This window comes from Rattus rattus, chromosome 6 (genome assembly GCF_011064425.1).
Source record: "Rattus rattus isolate New Zealand chromosome 6, Rrattus_CSIRO_v1, whole genome shotgun sequence".
NCBI lineage: Eukaryota > Metazoa > Chordata > Mammalia > Rodentia > Muridae > Rattus > Rattus rattus.
This window is the reverse complement of record NC_046159.1, coordinates 19,760,242-19,783,084: the sequence shown is the minus strand read 5'-3', so window position 1 is coordinate 19,783,084 and position 22,843 is coordinate 19,760,242. Positions and strand designations below refer to the sequence as shown.

Here is a 22,843-nt window from a genome sequence, read left to right as displayed (position 1 = left end):
TTTAGGGGTGTGTGTGTGTGTGTGTGTGTGTGTGTGTGTGTGTGTGTGTGTGTGCGCGCACACACACATGCAGACTGAAGACAGAAGACTGAAAGGCAGACAAGAATCACAGGGCCCTAATTAAGTTGTAAGATTCAGAGTTGAGTACCCAGTGTTTAAGAGATTACTTCATACACTACTGCATCCCAAACACAACGTCCCTCGCCACCAGACATGGGATTTTCCTTAATCCTGATAGCTCACCACCTCCCAAGGTGCCCCTTCCTCTGCTAGATGGCTTTAAGTGTGGGAGAGCCTGCCCTTGTCACGGCCTCAGTTCCGGTCCCCTGGAATTCCTGACCTGTATCTGCAGGCTGGGCTCATTCCCACATACGATGAAGGCTGTCATTTGCATGCCGACCTCCATCGAACCTCATAAAAGTAATTTCCAGACAAAAACGGGCATTCCGAGGAGACTCACGCAATTCCCACTCCGTGTCATCTCCACTCTCCTAGTCACCCTCCGCTAGATGAATGCAGATTCCACTGTGTCCTAAGCAGACTCAAGAAACCCAGTGCTGAGCTAAGAATGGTGGTGCATACCTATAAACCCAGCACTTGGGGGACTCACATAGGCGAATCAAGAGTTCAAGGTCGGGTTGGGGATTTAGCTCAGGGGTAGAGTGCTTGCCTAGCAAGGGAAAGGCCCTGGGTTTGTTCCCCAGCTCCAAAAAAAAAAAAAAAAAAAGGGAGTTCAAGGCCAACCTCTAAACCTCAGCTACTTAGTAAGTTCCAGAGCATCCTTGGTTACAGGACAAAACTGCTTCACAATAAACCAGGGCCTGCACCCAGACTAGCCGTGTTCTTAATGTGCTGGGGGTGTGGCTCACTGGTACAGCACTTGGCTGGTACACATGAAGCCTTGGGCTCCAACCCAACAAAAACAAAGCAAAAGTAAACAGCGGTACCCAAAATCTCCTTAGTTACCAAATGCCTTGGGTAGCTTACATTTTCTTCCATTTATTCTCAGTTATGTATCCAACAAACATTAGGTACTCACTATATGCTAAGCACTGAGATTGCCTTATTGTCTTTGTCGTAAAGGGGACAGCGGGCCACCTCGGAGAGATAAATGCAGAACCAGATAAAATTGTATGTGTGTGGTGGGGGAGGAGGGAGAGACATGCTGGGTTTTGTGAGACATCTCACTGAAGATAGGGAAGGGTGGCTCCAGCGACAGCTGAGGCCCAAGAGGAGTCTTAAAGCTATGCAGGGCTCCAGTCACACGGAGTACAACTAAGAAACTAAACAGACGCATGAAACTGCCTCAGCCGCTGAACCAGGGGCAGCGGGGACTGAAATTCCTGACCCATAGCTTTGGCAGCTCCTCCAAGACCGATGCTCTGAGAGGACTGCAAATGGAGTCTGCTGGTCTCACCAAGCTGAGGAGACAAAAACTAGAGCTCTTGCAGCTAGGACTTGTAGGGTAACAAGCCAGACAAAAGGGAACTGAGGGGACAGAATGCAGAATTGTGCAGAGGAGCCCTCTGGAGTGTCCTGCAGCTCCCTACGCTCACCAGGGTGAGATTCTAGATCCTAGGAGAAGCACTGGAAAGCAATACCCAAACCATCTGTGGAGTGCACACATCCGGAGAGAGACTCGTCCCAGGGCATTCAGTAGAGTTCTCAGAAGGACTAAGTAGTGAGGCTAAGTTAGCCCTAGACTACAAGTCTGCTTTAGATCTACCCTTTGAAAAGCTTTAAAGCAAACCTGAAATGTATGAAACTGATCCCAAGTCATTTAAATGCATACCGGAATAAAGTCCAATCCTATTTAAAGAAATGTAACAAACCCCAGCATCTGTCAATATTAAAGTCACACCAACTGGCATCCAATCACAACTCAGCAGGCGCTGAAGAAGTAGGAAGATCAATGGGTTCAGTCCCGAGCAAAATGAGAGCTGGTGAGCCTCGTAGGCCAGGAGAGACGACAAACAAGCCTTACAGGTATGTTCACGGCCAAAGAGGGAAATAGGACAAAAGAGACAGGAAAGGCATGAAAGACGTGTGTGAACATCTGGCAGGGGAAACTCAGTGTCTGAGGTCAGACATGCTGAAGGGCATTCTTTCTGGTCAGAAACCACAAAAGAAAAGAGTCCTGTCCTTGACCTAACAGCAGAAACTGTCCAAAGAGGAACACAGAAAGAAAGACTGAGGGAAGTCCACACAACATATGCAAACCACACAGAGTGTCACAGCCTGGCAGACACGGCACCGGAGTTCTAGAAGCGAGGAGAAAGAAGTGGAGACGGATAGTCGCTAAAAATAACTGCTGAGCTTGCTAGAACAATGCTTCCAAGTGGAAGAGTCCAGAGGACAGGAGAGAATTTTGAGACACTAACATTGACCTTTGAACCCTCAGGCTGCAGAATCACCATGGACCCTATGGTAGCAGAGATGAACCCATGGTACAATACAGAAGCAACACAAGCATCCGAGCCATATAAGGTCTTTCTTCTTGCCACCCCTGGAACAGGATAACTCTTAAGCCAGAAATCGCCCCAGATATTGCAGCCCCTTACTTTATAAATAAAAGAAATCTAAGGCTAGTCAGGCATGCTAGTGTATGCCAGTACTCCTAGAGTTTTGGAAACTGGGGCTGGAAGATTGCAAGCTGGAGGCAAGCATGGGCTACAAAGTGAGAACTACTGAAAAATAAAACTAAAAATAAATAAAGACTGGGGAAGAGGCTTTCTCGTAGAATGCTTGCTTAGCAGTGTGCACGCGCACGTGCACGTGCGCGCGCACACACACACACACATACACACACCCTTAAGCTCAGAGAAGCCAGTGAAGACCCTGTGCTGCTCTGCTCTGCCACCCTGCACTGCTCTGGTTGACATCATTGTCCACAACATGCTTGTCCACTCCAGCTCCCAACAGACAAGTAATCATATGTAAAGGTTCATGTCTGGCATCCAGCCCTTGAGGGCTGAGGCAGAGAGGTCATGAACCAGGGGCCAACCTGGGTTATCTGGTAAGATCTTACCTCAAATACAAAAGGAGGAGCAGAAGGAGGAAGAGCACCAAGATATCCAGCACCACAGAGTGGATGCTCCCAGCACCACAGAGAGAGAGAGTGCTCCCAGCACCACAGAGAGTGAGTGCTCCCAGCACTGCAGAGAGTGCTCTGTACTCACCCATAGGTTCTAGGGAAGGCAGGAAGAAGTGAGAGTTCCCTGAAGATCTGAAGCCAGAGGGATTGCGGTCAGTCCTCAGTGTGAAAAGGATACAGAAAGTGTGAGACTCAGAGAGCCTGAGCAACTGGCACAGCCAAGGGCTGTTACCAGGCAACAGAGGATGGGAGTAGGGGGAGTGACATTCCTCTAGTCCCTGAGTCCTGCTCCTTATCAGATTGGCCTTGAGCCTTAGACTGTACTCACCAATCCCTTGACCAGGCAGGCTCAGGGAGGAAGAGGAAGCAGAAGACTCTGGAACTTTCCTTCTTCCCATCCCACCCTCCCTCAGGCCCCACTTCCATTGTGGCTCTGGGTAGGGCAGTGGCACCTCTTCCCAGAGGTTAAGCGAATTCTTGGCTATTCCTGGAGCCTTGATTTTTATCAGCCTTCCATTCTGGTCAATTCTGAGAGGCCAGAGGCCGCGCATGCCAGAGAGATCTCAGCCCGACCCACCAACCCCAAAATAACCCCACACATGTCTGTCTCCAGTCTTTACGATCTTGGTCATTTGGGAACATGTTTTCCTGCAAAGTTGCCTACAGGCCAGAGAGGTCACCTCACTGCAAGCCTTACTCACCCAAGCTGGGGGAGGAATGGTGGCAGTGCCAGGGAACAAAAGGAAAAGAGCATTCTAGGATATGGAAAGGACACAAAAGACCAAACCAAAACACAGGTAAGATCAAGAAAGTCTGCCTCCAGGCCTCTCTGCCCAACTGCCCAGGACCCAGGAGAGTCAGCCTCAGTTTCCCCAAATGTAAGACCTCCAAGTAGTACCTCCCTTTTCCCTTAGCATCCTCACCAGAGCCTTTGGGAAAGGCTGTTTCAGAGCTAGGGCACCTTCAGAACGAGCTCCTGACCTGAGGCAGGCTCCCGTCTCCTCCCCAGAAAAAGTTTAAACCAGGGTAGATAGTTAAACCCAGCCAGCAGGCACTAAGTCCCGGACCAACAGATGACATCAGGGGCACGATTCTTTTTAGATTATACGCGCAACATTTACTCATTCAAAAAATGTAAGAGTCATTGATGTCCCATAATGCCCAGCGCTCAGGAAACCAAGGCAGGAAGATCATGATTCCAAATAAGCCTTGGACTATAAGTAAACTGTGACTCAGTTTACCATAATAAAATAAATAACCGACCCTGAGATATATAGCTTAGTGGTGGAGTGTGTGCTAAGTATGTGTAGAGCCAGGTTCTGTCTCCAGCATCAAAAGAAGGAAAAAAATCTAAGTGTCTGTCAGGTGCCAAGCAACAAAAAAACAGGAAGGAGAATCCCAGTCTCCGCTCTTCAGAAAGGACGGGGCCACGTGCAATGGGAGAGAGATCTGGAGCAGAGCACGGATGCTCCTTGAATGCTCATTTATCTGTAGAGGCTAAAAGTTAAAGTCTGCAGACTCACAAGAGCCTGGGTCACAGGAGCCTGGGAGAACATGGGCATGGTAAGGGAGAGTGGAAGATGGGTTAGGAGACACATGGTGCAGCTGGAACATTGTAGAGCACAAAAAGGTACCTGTGTCAGAAACAAGATACCCTCGGAGACTCACACAGAGACCCACACATATAGACATACACAGAAACTCATAGACACGCACAGACACACACACACACACACAGACACACACACACACAGACACACACACACACACACAGAGACACGCACAGATACACACACAGAGAGAAAGAGAGATACACAGATACTCATAGACACACACAAACACACACAGAGACAGAGATACACAGACATACAGAGAGACATACAGACACACAGCAATAATAGCCATATTTAGTATTTAGTTCTAAAAGCAAACATTTCAAGGTAAGTGAGAGAATGCTTTCTTGTTGCTATTGTTGCTTGAGACAGACTCTCTCACTATACGGCCCTGACTGTCCTGGAACTCTCTAGAAAAGGATAGCCTCAAATTAACAGAGATTCACCAGCCTCTGCCTCCCAAGTGCTCAAATTAAAGACATGTGTCACCACACCTCACAACTGAGAAGAGGTTGGGTATTTTCCACATGAGGAAGTGATAAATGTTTTCCACAAGAAAGCACTACACACATGTACATGTATTTGGGGATATCATAATGTCCCCCATAAATAACTCTAATCTATTAAAATGAAAATATAGGGGACAAGGAGTGTGGCTCACTGATAGAGTATATGCTTAGCATGCATAAGGTTTGATCCCTAATACTAAAACAGCTATTACTGCTGTGTGTGTGTGTGCATGCATATGTGTGTGTGCATGTGTGTGCATGTGTGTGTCTTTGTGCATGTGTGCATATCTATGCTTGTGTATATATCTATATATGTGAATCTGTGTGTGTGTTTCTCTATGAGTGTATCTGTTTACATGTGTGTCTATCTGTGTGTGTTTGTGTCTGTGTGTGTATGTGTGTTTATCTGTGTCTCTGATTATCTATGAGTGTGAGTCTGTGGTGTGTGTGTGTGTGTGTGTGTGTGTGTGTGCGTGTGCATACCTTTGTGTGTATCCTTTCCACCAGGAAAGAATGCCAGTAGAGGTTGTGTTAGTCCTGAGATGGATGCTAACTGACCAGAGGCTACAGATCAGGCCTATCCCAACGGGTTTAGAATGTGGTGGAGCATGGCTTCAGTTCCCAGCATGAATTAAGACTGTTTTAAAGACGCTTGCTTTAAAAGCACCACCACCACAAAACAGAGCCTTCTGAGGGGCTCTTTAAAACTGCACAGAGCCTCGGGAAGGCCAGGGAGCATTCCCTAGTTGGTCTTCAGCATCCACAAGAGGAACAGATTAAAGAACTATTTCCTTGGAGGAAAGTCAGGGAACGATTCAGACCTGAGTGGCTGGCTTGACCCTGCCTGAAGATCTCATCCCAGATGCCTGGCCAAGCTACTGGCATCACTGGCACAGGCTGCCTCACCAGGGAGCTTCCGCAGGACAGATATCATGTGGCAGGATCTTAGCAGCTAGACAGGCTAAGAGCAGATAGATAGGTCTACAAGCCCCTCAGAGCATGGCTGGCCCAGTTGTGTTTCTTTCCAAATTGGTTACTATTTTCTTCCCATCTTCATCAATAAACATTTAATGAGGTCTCCTATGGGTATGGCTCTTCTGAGGGGGATTCCACCCCCCACCTTAGCTGCCCTGGGGTGCTGTCAGACAACCTGGAGGCACACTCACTTTCACAACGGACTCTGGCCCAACTTCTTTGAAAGTAAACCAAGGCTTTCATGGTAAGCTAAACAACTCTGCCTTCCCAGTCTTCTTCTCTCTTCCAGCCATGGGCCAGAGTCAAACTCCGCACACTAGTCTAGGGAGCAGCTGGACCTAAAGGAGAAAGGCCCTTTAGCCCAGAGTCCCTGTCCACCTTCCCTGACTAGAGTCCCTGCTCCTTCCCACACACACACAGACAGAGGCGGGCCCACCCACCTCTTCTGATGGGCACAGCACCATCAGGGCCAGCTGCAGTATAGGTCCAGGAAATCAGATGGGTGCCAGCCCCCCAGGGCTGAGGCCAATTCTGTGACTACCTTTCTTGACATGTGTGCCCTGAGATTAATGTTTCCCAAAGCCAGTAAGACTAAAAGAATTCGCTGGGGAGAAAACAATATAGAAGACCCCACCAGCCCTAGCATATGCACAGGGTTCTTCTGCATGAGAGCTCCTTAGACAGAAAGGCCATCCTACCTGACCTGTCCCAACTGCAGTGTTCTAACCAAGAGAAGGTACATGGTACCCATAAGTTCACCCAGTCCAGTCATGGTGGCAGGAGGCCTGCCTCCCCATTTCTTAACTCCCTCTCAGCCACATCTGTAACAACACAGAGGTGTTACCTGAGACCCCACGTCCCAAGGCATAGTCCAGTGAGCATCCTCAGACAAGATAATCCCTTTCTGCTAGGATGTGAACAACTGTGACTCAGGTGGATAACCAGCAGGTGGAGTGGAGGGTGACATTGGGTACCGTTGGTGTAACTATACAAACCCCAACTCTGCAAAGGCAGGCCTTCTCATCTGAGGTTCACGCAGAGGGTGCTGGCTACATCTGCACCAATTCCTAGCCTACCTGGTCAGCTGTCATCACAGCCTACTCCTGGGTACCACATAGGACAGGAAACCAGAGATCTAGATAAAACAGAGAGTTGGTAGCCACAAGCAGAAAAGGTTCAAATGCACCTAACCCTAGCCTAACTATAGCTCTCGTTTTGATCAGAGCACCTAGCCCGAGTTTTTTCAGTGCTGGAGTATTTAGTAATTATCTGCTGCTTCCTTGAGACTGTGGCCCTGGGGCATACTGAAGCTTGATCACTCCTCACAGCCATGAAGAACCAATAATGGGAGGTGGGGAAGGGGAGAGTGAGGGTGCAGCTAGGGAGTTAGGGATCAGGGAGAGCCTCTAGGATCTTCTCGTATGGGAAGCTGACTTCCTATTTGCTTCAAACTACCAAACGCCCAACACAGCAGCCTGAGGACCTCCACCCAGCTTTTCCAGATGCCTGGCCAAAGTATGGCTGAGGTTTTATGGCCTTGCCCAGGATGCCAGGTTTCTCGAAGGACGGCAGAGTCAGCCTTCCACATGCCCATCAGCACTTAGCACTGGTACGTATGGGGTCGATAAGTTGGTCAGGCACCATCAGCGCCACCACAGAAGCATGATACTGTGTCCCTAACTCACCCAGGTGCACTAGACCCATTCCTTCCCAAATTACAGTCGTCACCAAGTCCCCCTTGCCGAGCTATATTAAGCTGACAGGAGCTTATGCCTGGGGTGCAGAATGCTTTCACCGTGAACCTCTTGGCTGCAAAACATTTCTTTTCCAAAAGACGCTGCCAGGGAGCTGGGAGAAGAGAAAACCGAATGCAAAGGCCCACTCTGCCTTTGTTCTTTGAAGATCGCACACAGGCCAGAAGGATGACAGGCAGGAGAGCAGGGCTGTGCTCTGGGAGTGTGCCCGACCTGGGGCCAGCCATGCCCCAGGGAGAGGTGAGTTTGATAACCAGCCAGAGCCAGGCAGAGCTTCTCCACCACAGCTCCAAGAGAGCAACCTCAGAACTGGGAGCGGGATTCATTAGTGCCCTGCTGCTGACTCTCCCCTGCTTCCTCCAGCCTCCTGGTCACAGATGACATTTCACAGGGGGAGAAGAGCTACCGAGGCAAGGAATGAGAAAACTATAAAAACGAACACCTTGTGGGAAGTCAAAATGTCAAGTCCACTGTGAGTTGCCTGAGAATTTTAGGAAAGTGAGATCTGTGAGTCAGAAGGGCCGGGTCCTCTTCTTCCCCAGCTGGGGTTACCAGGAGAAAGCCCGGCGTCTATGACAGATTTGTTGAACAAAGGAATGAATGAAATCCCAGCAGACCTGGACCTGGCTTGCCCATCTGGCTTTGTTAAAGGCCTGTCACCCAGACTGACAGTTTTCAAAGAGACAATAAAAAAAAAACAGCAGTGGGTATCTAGAAGCCAAGCTCTTGGCTACTTTCAAAGGGCAAACAGGATGAGGTCGGGGAGGTGGCGCAGTCTTAGGAGTCTGAGGGCAACAGACACAAAACCCAGGACTCTATTAGACATGCTGCTCACCCCCACCACACACACAGCACATCAAATCAACCCAAGGCAGTGCCTGGAAACAGCACGGGAACAGAATCCCCTTCTTAGCGATGACCCTAGCTGACTTACCTAGGATGAACAGTTAGCTAGGGAGAGAAGGGGGCTGTTCCACTGCCCGGCAGTCTGCGGGGTCTGATCCTTAGTCTATTCTCCTACCCCTGTGTACAAGGATGAATTGTGCATCCATTTCCATCCATCCCTGGGCGTACAGCCCCGAATGTGGCCTGGCTAGTCCTGTCACAAAGAAACATAACCTCTCTCCTACCCTAGAACAGTGTCTTTACAACAGTAGATGTCCAGGCCTTGCCTTGACCAGCAGTAGATGTCCAGGCCTTGCCTTGTCCAGCAGTAGATGTCCAGGCCTTGCCTTGACCAGCAGTAGATGGTTTATGTGTAGGGAGCATTCAGAGCCCAGATCTCAGTGGAACTTAACAGATTTCAATGGAAAGACTACTAGCTTCCTTCATGGTGAGAAAGCATGTCAGAGGGGACCACCTGAGAACCGTAGTCAGCCAACCCACATGTGAGCCAGGCTCTCCTGGATCCTCCAGGATCTGAAGAGTCACCAGCAGACTGTCACCATGTTAAAGCTTGGGAGTGAGCAGCCGAGCCCAGAATCCAGAGCTCACCCACGGCACCGAGAACAAATGGACAGTAGTTACATGAACCCACTGAATCTTGGAGCCAGCTATTCTGCTGCCAAGAAAATTGACACAAAAGCCAGTCATCAAGTTTGCCCAGCCACTGAGAGGAATGGGGTCATTCTGGGGTGGCAAGATGGCTGAATATGTGTGAATGAGCCAGTCTACCTATGGACAGAGAAGATGGGCAGGGCAATGGCTGGATACCAGCTTACCATAAAAAAAAAAATCTAGAAGGTGTTATAGAGATGGCTCAGTGGGCCGTGACATTTGCCCCCAGGCCTAAAAGCCTAAGTTCCATCCCAGAACTCACATGGTAGGAGGAACTGACTCCCACAAAGTTGTTCTCTGAACCTCATGCATGCACCCTCTGACACACATGCACACCATAAATAAATAGATGTGAGAAAAACCTTTTCATCTGGAAGAGCACAAACCAAAGGCTTAATGGCCATTATCTCTGAAGCGTAGGAATGGGGGAGATTTTCCACTTCTATCATGTACGTAATATCTGAATATTTGTTTTATTTCTGCAACAATAGAAAGAGGAGGAGGAGGAGGCGGTGGCAGGCATTGCTGTCTTTGACATTTCATTTTGGTTTCTGCTCTAAGCTTGTGTTTCCTGAAGAGCCCTTTCCCATTCTCCATCCTCTGCTTCCTAGTACCAGTCTTCCCAAACCCAAACCGTACATCTCGGAGTAAGGACCCCACCGTCCTGGCCAGCCAGCTCCTCTTTCTCTATGCAGACAGCACTTGTGTCCACCAACCTCCAAGCATGCCAACCCCCACTGCAAGCACACAGAGCCCCTTTCCTGTATCTCCCCAAATCCTGGCCTTCCCTCCAGGCCAGGCCCCACCCACCCCACAGAGCTTCCTCCCTGTATTATTCTCCCTACACTGAGAAACAGGCTGTGGTGTTGTTTTTTTCCCCAGACACAGGCTGACTGGTTATACCATCCTCAGATTCTCCAACACTGGAGAACAGGTCCAAGATGGACAAACCCAATCCTGCTTGTCTCTGCCTCTCATGGCCTGGCACTTTCCCCTCCCCCCATTCAACCATCCTCAGCAGCGAACCAGTGAGACGAAATGACAATCCACTGTCTTTTTAGTGACTCGTGTCACAGTTTGTAAATGCCCTGTCAACAGGTCCACATGCTGCGTGCATGCATACACGCACACACGCACACACGCACACACGCACACACGCACACACGCACACACACAATGGCCACACAGGTCCACACACTGACTGCAAACTTAATTGCCTTCCTGGGGGACCCAACAGCTCTTCTTCACTCAGGGCCCTGCAATCTCCATGTCCAATTTTAAAACAAAGCTGTTTAGATTCTCCCAGGATTAAGAGAAGTGGAAAATTGCAAGCCCAGACCTCAACCTCATTTTCTCTAAAGCAAAACATGCCACTCTGCATGTGCACACACCCGAAAACACACACACTCCACTCACACCCAGCCAGACACCCTGCTGCTCAGAGCGCTCCTCCCACAGGTTGTGGCCCAGTGGAGGCTAGGGGCTTGCTGAGGCAAGATCTGCTCGTCTATCCTTGGCGCCTCCACCCTTAAGCTGGTTGAAGTGTTTGGGCCTTACCTCAGACACCACTCCATGGCAGCTTACCAGAGGAGAGGGAACGGGCAGAATTCCCAGTGCTATGCTTACTAAAGAGAGGCACAGGTACACACTGATCTGAGAGGCTGCATCACGTTCCAGTCTGTGCAGACCCACATGGGCACAATGAGCCATGCGCAGACATACTAACACACATGTGCATGGTCAGACCCTGTTACAAGCGAACTCTGAGCTTACCTCTGACCAAGATCACTCCCCATGTACCACTTGGCTGGTGGCTTTCTCCTTGGCTTTGAACCAGCAATATTCCCATCATTAAGAGGGGAATACATTCTGTGTGCTGCCAGCCATATGTGCATATGTACTCTATGATAGGAGACAGTGTACTTACAGCACAGGCCACTTACCCACCAGAAGGATGAGTGTGTGTGTGCATGTGCGTGTGCGTGTGTGTGTTTTGGTTTTTTTAATCTAAGAGACTGCCATTTTTCTTTCTATGGTTTTTGTCTCTGTTTTATTTTTTGAAGCAAGGTCTCCTTATACACCTTGGCTGGCCTGGAATGCGCTATTTAGACTACAGTGCCCTTGAACTCACAGAGACCCACCTACCTCTGCCTCCATCTAAGGTGTTTAAAGGTGTGTGCCACCACACCCAGCTTGGGAGTTGACCTTTTTTTTTTTTTTTCAAATCTGCACAAAGTTGCTCTAACTTACCAAACCAAAACCAAACAGAATACTGCCCAGAAAGCATGAGCCCTTCAGAGATCCTGCAGGGACACTCAGGTCTTTCCAACAAGTCAAGGTGGCCCAGAAACATCCCGGGTCTTCCTGACCCTTCAAGGTCTCCTATTTCACCCACAAGAACAAATGGTTTAGCAAATATTGGCTCCTGAGAGCAGAGACAGTCCCAAGGTTCAGAAAGTCACTTCCAGTACCACACGGCAAGAGGAGAGACAGGATGGACGGGTGTGGCACAGTCAAAGCACACACACTATTAGCCCAGGGATAGGGCAGGAAAAGCAAAATGCCACATTTGGCCCTGGAGCACAAACTGAACTCTCAGGATGTGAGGCTCACATGGCCAAAAGGCGCTCGTGCAGGCCCTTCCCATCCTCAGAGCCCAGCCCAGTTCTGCCTGGCTTTCTGCTCTGTGTTGGTTTAGAAGTCAAAGTACTCGGAGGCTGGTGTTCTCGCCTGGGACACTGACAGAAGCTGAGGCTGTAAGGCTGAAGCCAGAGGCCACAGTGCCTCTGTTGCAGCCACACTGTAAATAAAGGCCGCGGATCAGAAGTGGGGTGTGACAGGGAGACAGCTTTGCTGGCACCCGGGTCTCATTCCCAGAGCAGAATTTTAAAAGAGAAAGGAAGAAATTAACAAGACAGTGTAAGCGGATGGGAGCACCAATATAAGGTTCATGAGAAGGGAAGGGAAGCAACAGGCCAGAAGGGAGGCTGTAGAGCAGGCCATCCTGAGACAGGCAGCCATCTCTCTAAACAGTCCCTGTCCTCCATCAGAAATCAGCCGCAGTTACTCATTAACTTTTGTCCCTCCCTCCTTCACACACACACACACACACACACACACACACACACACACACACACACACACACGCACACACACCCCCCTTTAGGCCAGCAGAAAAGAGAGCTTTAGAGGAGAAGAATTAGGAAGGCCTGGGTCTGGTCGCTAACTCCAGACAGGGCTCCCCTTGAAAACCACCTGGGCAGGAACTAGAGGGACCCTAGTACCCAGTCCCCCAGCCTGAAGAAAGCGATTATTTTACAAAGGTCACCCGCAATGAAAGGCAGAAGCCAGAATCTGACCCCTCCACCAAGTGGGACATCATTCCAGACTCTCGCAAGCGTGACAAGAAATGGCAAAGCTGAAGCCCCCGAGGCCGCAGCCCATCAGTCAGGACAAACTTCCTGTCTGCTAAGCCCTTCCTGGGGTCTCTTTCACTCAGGGTGTCAACACAGATGTGCAGGAGGAAGCCCAAGTCACCTGGCTGGGAAAGGCATGATGTCAGAAGCTGTCTGTCTGCCCAGGGTGACTCAGGCCTCCTGGGAAGCTCCCTTCCACATGCAGCCCGTGAGGCCCAACAAGAACACTGACAACAGGGTCTGGGGTGGGGCTGTGCCCAGGAAAACCATCCTTTGTCTCCAAGTGCTTAAGAGGAGGTAACCACACCAGTGCAGGCCCAGGGAAGAAGAGGAAAGACTTAAAAATGGGACCACACACCTTGGATCTCTGTGAGTTCAAGGCCAGCCTGGTCTACATACTGAGTTCCAGGTCAGGCAGAGCTACCCCATCATGCTCACAAAAACCATGAGAAATCCTGTTTGTGGCGTGAGTCCTTTTACAGATCATCCTGCAAGGGATACCAGGGGCTGATCAGAAATTGCCTAGGTCAGCAGAAGGCAAGGCCGAGAGAGTACCTGGGCTGGTCCCTGTTCCATTCCCCACAAGAAACAGAACTTCAGCCTAAGCCACTGTTCCTGTAAAATGCTACCTCTTAGGACTGTTATGAATGGTAACCTATGTTAACCTCATATGTTAAAATGAGATTTAAGCCACTGCTAAACAGAACCACATTAAAATCATGGCGGATCCATGTAAGAAGCCAAAACCTGGGGCTAAATGCTGACAAATTACAAACGCAGACAATCTAACGTCAATATGCAAACCTGCCAGGACAAGAGGCTCTTGGGCCACTCCACAGTCTTTGCCAGGACCCACAGGCAGGGACTCTTTTGGCAGAAATAAGCCACCAGACATGCACCATCAAATCCTTTACCCCTTCCTCCACCAACCACACTTCAGGGTTCACAGAAAGAAGAGATTTACAAGTCACCCAGCAGGGAGAAGCCACGGGATAAAACGCACATAAATTAAAACAAAACACGGCCCAGGTCTGTAAGCAGCTCCCACAGGGAGCCTGAATGAGCAGCATCCACCCCATTCCCGCTGGCAGCTTCTGGAAGGCAAGCTCAGCAGGGGCCGAATGTAAGTGAGCGCTGGGAACAAAGACACTCCATCCGCAGGAGCCCGGAGCCCGGAGGAGCTGCAGTGGGCACTCCTGGTGCTGGAACGGCAGCACCAGGGTCTGGCCAGAGGTTCCCACAGCTTCTGTCCAGCCTGCCTGTTCTCTAGCTCCCTCCAAACCACGCTCTCCTGATCACAAAATCCAACTCAAAGTCGAGAACCCAAGAAAATGTCAGTCTCAACCAAGCCCCCAGACCACGGCTACAGAACACCTACTTTGCACCTGTAATCCCAGCATGTGCGAGGCTGAGGCAGGCGGGAAGACCGTGGACTCAAGGTCAGCCGCCTTATCTCCAAGAGCAAGTTCTAGGCCCGTCCCAGCCAGCTACAGGGTGGTAAAACTCTGTGGTTGGTGGGGTTGGGAGGGGGGTGTGTAGGAAGATGGCTCACAGGTAAAAAGTGCTTGCCAGGAAAGCCTTGGCAACCTGATTTCAGCCCCCAGTACTCAAGCAGAGTGATTCCGGAGGGACTTCCTGGCATCCCAGCTGGAAGGGCATCTAGGCAGTACAGTAGCAGAAAAGAGACACTGCCTCAAAACAGGGAGGAAGGAGAGGTCTGACTTCTGAGGAAGTGTCCTCCGACCTGATACCAGTGCTGGGGCACACACGCATGCACATACATACACAAACCAATAAATGTTCAGAGCTGACCTCAGATGAGCTGATGAGGAAAGGAGGTCTTAGCACGAGATGGACTGGACTGACGCAGACCTGGTTTCCTTGTATTCCCTGCAAGCGCCTGGGCCCTGGGTTGCTCCTGCATGAAAATGAAAACAGATCATAGCTTTGCTGGGAAGCCACACCAGGGTAAATTCTGGGCAGCAATGTCCACTGTGCCCGCTCCTTCAACAACTGGCAAAGGCCAGAAATGGCAAATGGGTTCCATCTGTGGTGCCAACTCCACTTAGCTGCTGGTGGGTGCCTCAAGGATTATGAGCACAGCCCGAGCCTTAGCTCAGCAGGAAAGGCAGATGTAATTGATTAGTAATGTCTGCCCCAGGCAGTTCTGTAGGTAACAGTATCCACGTCATATATTCGCCATCCCTGGGATAGACTAGTAGACTAAAAGACTAAATCCAATGATTTAGTATTTACAATTTTCACCAACACGTAAGCGTCCGTAACTTTCCTGAGGTGTAAGTTTCTGGTCTCCTTATACCGTGAGGCTGGTAGGAATTGTTCTGTTCCCATGTCCTTCATACCCACGGCAACTCCAGTGGAGCAGTTACAATTTACTAGGAAAGGGTCAGCGAGAGAAAGAGAAACTGCAGCAGACATTACACAGTCGACTTGGGACATGAGCAGAGACACAGGAAACATCTGACTCCCCACGGAAACATGACCCCGGAGAAGACTGGGCCGGTGTACAGATATTGCTGTGGGTGCAAAGTTGGGATTCCAGAAGACACAAGGATCATTTCTTGTGAATGTCAAGGAGGGACTCTGAGCCTGTGTATGCCTGTGTATGCTTGAGTACTGCTGGGACATCAGAGGCTCTTAGAAGCCACCTCCTAAAGATACTCAGAAACTAGAAAGAAAACCCATTGGAAACAGTGTAGCGATCAGACTTGGCTCAGATCCGGTGCCAATTCCCAGGCATGCTTCTTTCATGACCCAATCCAATCAATTCTTTTTAAGGTTTAGGCATATTTTTACATGTTTGTTTTTATTTATGGGATGGTATGTGTGGGTGCGTGTGTGTACTCGGGGCACTCGAGTGTGCTCAGGGCACTTGGGGACACACGAACACACTTGAAGAGGTCAGAAAGGGATGCTGGGTCCTCTGGAGCTGTCGGTCAGCTAGTGTGGGTACTGGTGCTAGAAACCAGAGAGAGATCCTCTGGAAGAGTAACAAGCACTCAATAGTTAAGCCATCTCTCCAAGCTCCTGCCAAGCAATGTTAGGCAAGACAGAAAGACAGAGAAAATCACAGGGACATGAGAAGAGAGAGCAGCCCCTCACCAGGATTCTGATTAAAACCTCTCATGGCAGAGAAGCAAGAGTTCCGGAGCCAGTGACAACTGCTTGACGCCTTTCCCCCTTCCCAGATGTGTCTGCAAGTTTCTAGGAACCTGACCAGAAAGCTTATTTGCAGGGAAGGACGTGTACTAATTAAATTCCTTGTGCACTTCTGGGGGCTCTTGATTTTACTTGATCGTATTATAATTCCATCTGAGGCTTCTCCAGAGCCATCCTAGAACCTCGCATCAAAACAGACGGAAGGGCTGGGGAGATGGCTGAGGGGTAAAATCCTGGCGACCTGAGTTCAATCCCCACGAACCCATATGGCACAAGGAGCGAATGGACTCCGCTAGCAGTCTCCTGACTTCACACTCACAGAGACATGCACATGCCCACGTCCATAAACATAGACAAAATAAATAAATGTTTCATTTTAACGCTTTCTTATTTAAAAGGGAATAATGGGGGGTGTCTAGGCTAGCTTTTAAGATATAAATTGACAGCCATCAAAATTGCACATATGGCTAATGCTAAGACAACTGTGACACTATTCTCAAGTGCCCATACCCACAATCTCCTCTGATGAGCGCATACTCAGTTGCTTTCCTCTAAGCTCTTCTCTCCCGCTAACCCCTGTGCTTTTAGTCTATATTAAGATACCTTTAATACAACCTCCAAGTCTGCGTCATACTGCTTAGACCTGAAATTCTTTTCTGTGTTGGCTTGAGTCAAGGTTCCTAAAAGATCAGGGAAACTCCTACAGCTGTTAAGACTACAGTCTGGAACTGGGCTGGCTGTCACCTCGCCAGTGACAAATTCGAAGTCCATTTTGTTTGATTTGCTTTTTGGTTTTTGTTTGTTTGTTTGTTTGTTTGTTTTTTGGTGGTGGATGGAACCTAGGGCCTCACACACGCTAGGTGTGTGCTCTATCACCGAGCCACACCCCAGCCCCCACAAATGGTCTTGGTCCTAAAGTCTCTGTGAGTCTTAGCCTCTTCACCACTCCTGGCAGGTCCCAGCCACTCACCATGGTTCCCATCCATCATTAACTTCCTTGAGCCAAGACCTGCTTCTGTGACCCTCATGCCAAAACCACAAGCATCCCAGGACCTCCCAGGGCTCGCCAGCCCATGCCTGCGCACAGCAGACACTCCATTTCTCATGGATGGCTAGATGGATGGAATTTGCCCCCTGGCTGGACAAGTGAAGGCACCTATAGTATGGCTCATGCACCTGCCCGGTGTCTTCAGAGACCCTGAAGAGCTGGTCTCTCCTCTGTCCTCAGGCTGCTCCTCCCCACCCACCCCCACCCCTCCCCCGCCTGAAGTACACCTCCTCCATCAGGGTTATTGCTGAAACTTTGGTTTCTCACAACATCCTGCTCTCAGAAGGACTCACTAACTATGCTGTCCTGGGTTGGCCTCAAACTTTGGGTCCAAGCCATTCCCCTGTCTCAGTCTCCCAAATACCTGGGAACTATGTCGCACTGCCCCGTCTCTCACTTTACACTTTAAACTGTGATTTTTGTGAACCCCCTTGCTAATTTCTTGACTGAATTATATGTACAAAGAAGACAGGGGTCCCTTTTTTTTTGTTTGTTTGTTTTTGTTCTTTTTGACAGGGTATCATTTAGTCCAGACTGACCTCAAACTCAGGAGGTAGCTAAGGATGACCTTAAACTCCTGATCCTTCTGCCTCGGCCTCAAAGTACTGGGATTATTTGCATCATGCCTAGCAACTTTGATCATTTTTATTTATATATCATCAGAACATAGCACAAAAATTTAATAAGGATGCCAGGCATGGTGGCAAATATATGGCATCCTAGGGCTCTCAAAGCGGAAGTAGAAAGATCACAAGTTCAAGGCCATCCTGGACTATATAGCAAGACCCTGTCTCAAAGAAAATAAAAAAGACAGGAAAATGATGATGATGAAGATGAAGATGATGATGATGATGACGACAGTGATGATAGCAGGGAGGCGATGAAATTAATCAAGGAATTATCTAGCAAAAGATAGGTAAAGACACGAAATGCCACAGGAGTTCCAAAGCCAAGGTTCACCGAGGATTATGACCCAGAAGGGCCCCTAAAAAGAGCTACAAATCGGAAGGACACTCAGAAAGGTGGAGCAGAATAAACTCTGTTGCTAAAAAAAATGACCAAAGCATGTTTGGAGGACCAGTCTGGCTGGACCTGTGGGTTCCTGGAAGGGCAAGAGTAGAAGAAGAAGCTAAATAGGCAGCGGGGGCGGGAGAAAAAGAAAGTGAATGTACCTGGACTACATCCATCCCTCTTAGTCAGCACAGATGATCACCTCAGCAGTCCTGGGCCTCAGTGGGAGAAGAAGAGCAGTCTTGTCCTCATGTCCCCAGCATGTCAGTCTAGCCACCCGATGAGGTTATAAATAACAGCCTCCACTCAGTGCACACCTGCTGTGTATGAGGCCCTGAGCTACATGCTTCTCCCGCACTAAGTCAGGGCTCCGTCCCACAGCCCTGGAACCACTGTATTGTTATCCTCATTGTGTAAGTAGAAAGCCTAGGCCAACTGGGGTGAAAGCGCTTGCCCAAGGCCTTACCTCAGTCCATCCCTCCTTCACTTCGTGGGACCATGTGAACTGGAGTCACAGAGCCAGGGAGATGGGAGAACTCCCTGTAAGCCAACCCACACCAAAGCCACGCTGTGTACCAGCAAAGCAGGCTGCTTCTCTGAAATGCCTGTGGACAAGCCCAGAGTAAGCTTAAGGTATACACACAGCAGGGCAGAGGGAAGGTGCCACACCCTTAAACCTTGTACTTAGGAGGCAGACAGATCTCTGTGAGTTCAAATCTCTGTGAGTTCAAATCCAGTCCAAATCCAGCCTGGTTAACACAGTAAGTTCAGGCCAGCCAGGGCCATATAGTAAGAGACTCTATCTCAAATATGTGTGTATGTGTGTGTATATATAGACATATGTATATATTTAGAGACTATCTCATATATATATATATATATATATAGTAAGAGGCTCTATCTCAAATATGTGTGTGTACATATATATTGAGAGACACTCAAATATGTATATATGTGTGTATATATAGACATATATATGTATATATAGAGAATATCATATAGTGAGAGACTCAAATATTTATAATATTTCTATGTATACATTATATATGGATAAGAGTATATAATATAATAGATACAATAAAAGATGAACAGTTGAGGAAGACACCCAGTGTAGACCTCTACCTACACATGCAAACACATACACATACTTATAATACACACATGACCTAAAATTTTAAAAAATATATATTTAGAGAGGCAGAGAGGAGGGGGAAGAGGAGAGGGAGAAGGCTCAGAAAAGAAAACATACAAAAATGCCATAATGGAACCTATTATTTTGTATGCTAACTTAAGATGAATTTTAAAATGTAGCATATAAGTTGACTGGGTGCTGAGGTCATGTTACACTGTTAGTTTAGGAGCTACTGGACGAGGTACTGGAGACTTTCAACCTGGTCCTCCAAACTGGAGAGCAGGGATGGACATAAACCTGCCTAGGCTTCACACGTGGCCAATGGGAGGGAGCGGATGGGCTCAGTAAAGACGGCGACAGACAGGTGCACTAAGAAGCTTCCAGATCAAGCCTTACTTCTCTCTCAGTAATTTTGTAACATTAAAGATAATGTATTCTAGTGCCATCTCCCTAACCAATAAGGCAGTTTTGTAAAAGTAAGACCCCCAAAGACACGTATAGATCATTAACAGTAAATCCAGCGTATGTGCAGCAAATGCATTTGGCTTACCACCAATTACCACATGAACACTAGTTATTAGCATTAATATTACATCTCTCTTCACAGATTTCAAGAGCCCTCCCAAGCAGACCAAATAGAAGAAAAGACAACAGCAGTCCATTCTGAAGCACTCCCGCTGTTCCTAGCCTTGTGCACAGTAGGCCTTCAGTTAGAAGAACTGAGTAACACTTGGAGTTCTATATACCCTAATGTCCTTCCCACACCCTCCACCCCCAACTCTAGACTTAGCCACATCAGGCACCAGGACCAGGCTGCTATAGGAAGTGTTGTGATTGTCTGACGCCCGCCTGCATTCCTCAGTTAAATATAAATGATTTGCCAAGTCTATTGTTTGAGATGCTCCACAATCCCTCGCCTATCGCTCGCACCTGGAAAACACACACACACACACACACACACACACACACACACACAGTGCACACACACACACACACACACACACACACACACACAGTGCCTTCCCGAAGGCTATTCTGAATAGAGAGGGAGCAGACAGGTATGTAGGAATCAAAGCAAGAGTTCTTTGTGCTTTCTACTAGTCCAGGAAAGCTTCCTGGAGGAGGAAATGCCTGAGTCACCCCAGGGGAGGGGGCAGATGCAGGTCAAAAGGCAACTTTAGTTCTCTGAGCCAAGAAAGGTAAACTGCTGCATTCTTGCCCACGGGGTGAAGAGGCAAGATCATTCCAGCTTTTAGGAGAGCTTTCACCAACTGCCAACTTCTCCAGTCATCTGGAGAAAGATGCTGAAGAGACCAGGATCCTTCATAATAGAGAGAAACGACCCAAAACTCTAGTCCATGATGCATAGCTACAATGGCCGCTGTCACAAGCTGTTGCTTGTTTAGACTTTCAACCACATGAAAGTTTTTTTTTTTTTAAAAAAAAACCCAAACTTGAGCGCACAGATGGGCTACATCTCAGATCTAGGGGTGTGCCAAAGCCCTGTCACTCTGAGAGCCGCTCGGCCAGTCTGAGGAATAGCTGGGGGTTCCAGCGGGTCTGTAGACAGGCCCAGACCATGTGTGCGGCCCTGGGCGAACCGTCTCCAGCCGGTCTATCGGATCCCTGACGGTTCTGGGGTGGGGGTGGGGGATCTCCCTTCCTGTGGCATCTAGGGTCTCCCATCCCTGGACTGGGGCGTGAGGCAGCTGAGTTCAACCGTCCTGCAGCCTCACACTCCTAAAACCTCGCTGACCTACAACGAGTGCCGGGGGGCGCGGTGACAAGCCCCTCACGACCCGGCCTCTTCCCGCCCCCCTCCTCTGTCACCCCTCCCCCGACCCGCCTTCCCACCTCCCACCACCCCTGAGAGTTCCGCCTCCCCGGGCGCCCCCAGACTCCCACACTGCTGGGAATCCGATCGAGGCTCGGCCCCGCCAGCCCCGCGCGCCGCGCCGAACCCCCGCAACTTCGCGCGCCCTAGAGCCCGGAGTCGCCGGCCCGCCCCGGCCGCACTCACCGCGCTTGGACTCGGTGTGACGCCGGGGCTCCGCTCCCTCCCGCACCGCCGCGGCTAGCGGAAACAGGGGGCGGGGCCGGCTGGCGGAGGGGGCGGGACCTCACCCGGCGGCGGGGCGGGGGTCGGACTGCACGGGGGGCGGGACCAATAAGGGGCGGGGTGGGAGGGGCGGACAGAATGGGGACTGTCCGAGCTGTGGGAGGACCCGGCTGCCGGACGCAAAGCCGAGACCGGTTGAAAGAGGCGGAGGACGCACGGGGCCCCCGCCACTCCGGCCAAGTGTCCCGCATGAGCATTGGAAGGAGAACGGTGCCGCTTTCCTCTCGGGGTTCCAGAAGACTCCCTCTGCACCCCGATTCCCTACTCTCCTGTTCTTCCAAGGAGGCACTACTGCGCCAGTCGCCTACGGGGCCGCGCCCTCCTGGGGCTGGACGGAGGGAGGGTAGGGACTGAAAGGTGGAGCGCCTGGGCTGGGCGTTCACACAAGCTACCCCAAGGCTGCAGAACCAGGGTCTCGGCTTTCCAGCTCGTGCCCGTCTTCTGGCCTCACCATCCACACCTCGCACCTAAGAAATTCTTGCCTGGTGTTTCGGGAGGACTATTTGAGGTGTTGACAAAGCGGGTATGGGTTAGATAGCTGCCCTGAGATACCCTGTTGGAGCTGCTGCCTCCCCTGGAGCTAGAGTTAGTAAAGGGCACTCGAGGCCGGGAGGGACCTAGCTGAAGCAGATTCATCTTTGGCCTACCTTCCTGCAGGCATGGATTCATGTAAATACCTAGTCTAAACTTGATTCCGAAGTGGCCCCTAAACCTCTTGCCTCTCTGTTCTTACTGTCATAGAAAGTGTTCTGTCCTCATAAGTGCAGAAGAAAAAAAAATGTTTTGAGACAGATCTCACTGTGTGGCTCTGACTGGCCTGGAACACACTGTGTAGACCAGGCTGGCCAGGATTTCACTGAGCAGACCACCCATGCTGACCTCCAACTCACAGAGCTCCTCCTGCCTTTGCTTCCTGAATACAAGGATTAAAGACATCCCACCATGCCCAGCAAAAGACAACCTTTTCTTGCTTTGCTTCGCTTTGCCAGTATCTGGCTATGTACTTAAATAACTTCCTGAGGGGCTAGGACAGTGAGTGCAGGCCACCGAATCCAGCTTGAGACAAAATAGTTAAATCCCAGAGCCCTCCCCTGTGTTCCCCAGTTACCTGGCAGTTTCCACTTCTCTCCTGGGCTATCTCACATAGTCTTGCTTGTTTCTGTTAGACCCATAATCCAGCCCCCTGAACTCTCATTTCCCACAGAGAGAAGCAGCCTCCTCTCTTCCTTCAAAACCTCATTCACACCCAATCCCCAGCATGAAGTCTTGCCTGGCTGACCCCCACCGGCACTCCAACCACATGAGGTCAGTTCTGTCAACTTTGCAGAAGAGGGGGTACAGAGAAGAAGCTTGGTAATGGAATCAAAGAGGCCTGGCAAGGTGCAAACTCCCAGTTTCAGAGCCACATGCGTCTGATCCTGTCTGCCTCTTCTAG

The 22,843-nt window shown here is 49.7% G+C and overlaps 1 protein-coding gene across 3 annotated transcripts in view; it reads right to left on the bottom strand.

Moving 5' to 3' along the window:
* Window positions 1-21,351, bottom strand: part of Tspan9 (tetraspanin 9) — a 180,728-nt gene extending 159,377 nt beyond the window's left edge. For 2 of the 3 annotated variants that reach the window (XM_032905602.1, XM_032905605.1), the window contains exon 1: window positions 14,731-14,831. The gene's annotated coding sequence lies outside the window, so the exon portion shown is untranslated. Of the gene's footprint in view, window positions 1-14,730; window positions 14,832-21,309 lie in introns of those variants that run through there. The other variant, XM_032905603.1, reaches the window with a different exon arrangement.
* Between the last annotated feature and the right edge of the window lie 1,492 nt (window positions 21,352-22,843).